At 50.8% G+C, this 382-nt stretch overlaps 1 protein-coding gene across 1 annotated transcript in view; it reads left to right on the forward strand.

Moving 5' to 3' along the window:
* The window catches only part of NLRP13 (NLR family pyrin domain containing 13), a 23059-nt gene that overhangs the window by 13249 nt on the left and 9428 nt on the right, over positions 1–382 (forward strand).

Genomic DNA, 382 nt, shown 5'->3' on the forward strand with positions numbered 1-382 from the left:
AAGCCAGAAATCCCCCCCCACCCCCGGAGGGATGGCCATGCTGCAACCCCTTCTCCTCCGATTTCCTCTTGGGATCTTTGGCACACATGCACAAGTGCCCGGCATGAGTTTAAGCCACCAGGTCTGGGACTCAAACTGCCGTCGGTTACATGGGAGTCCAGCGACATAGCCATTACGCCAACTGCTGGTCCCAACAGTCTTCTCTTTAAATCGGTTTTTTCTTTTTGAAATTTTGGTCCTATCATTTAGTCCCCAAGACAAGGAGAAACAAAGTAAGAAGAAAAAAAAAAGAAACTAAAAGGGGAGCATGACTCTGGCTGGGATTTTGTGGGCTGGTACAAGCCAGCGCTGAGAAGAGCAGGTAGCCCCGGACCCACGCTGA

The sequence above is a fragment of the Tupaia chinensis genome, unplaced genomic scaffold, assembly GCF_000334495.1.
Source record: "Tupaia chinensis unplaced genomic scaffold, TupChi_1.0 Scaffold144336_2, whole genome shotgun sequence".
Classification (NCBI taxonomy): Eukaryota; Metazoa; Chordata; class Mammalia; order Scandentia; family Tupaiidae; genus Tupaia; species Tupaia belangeri.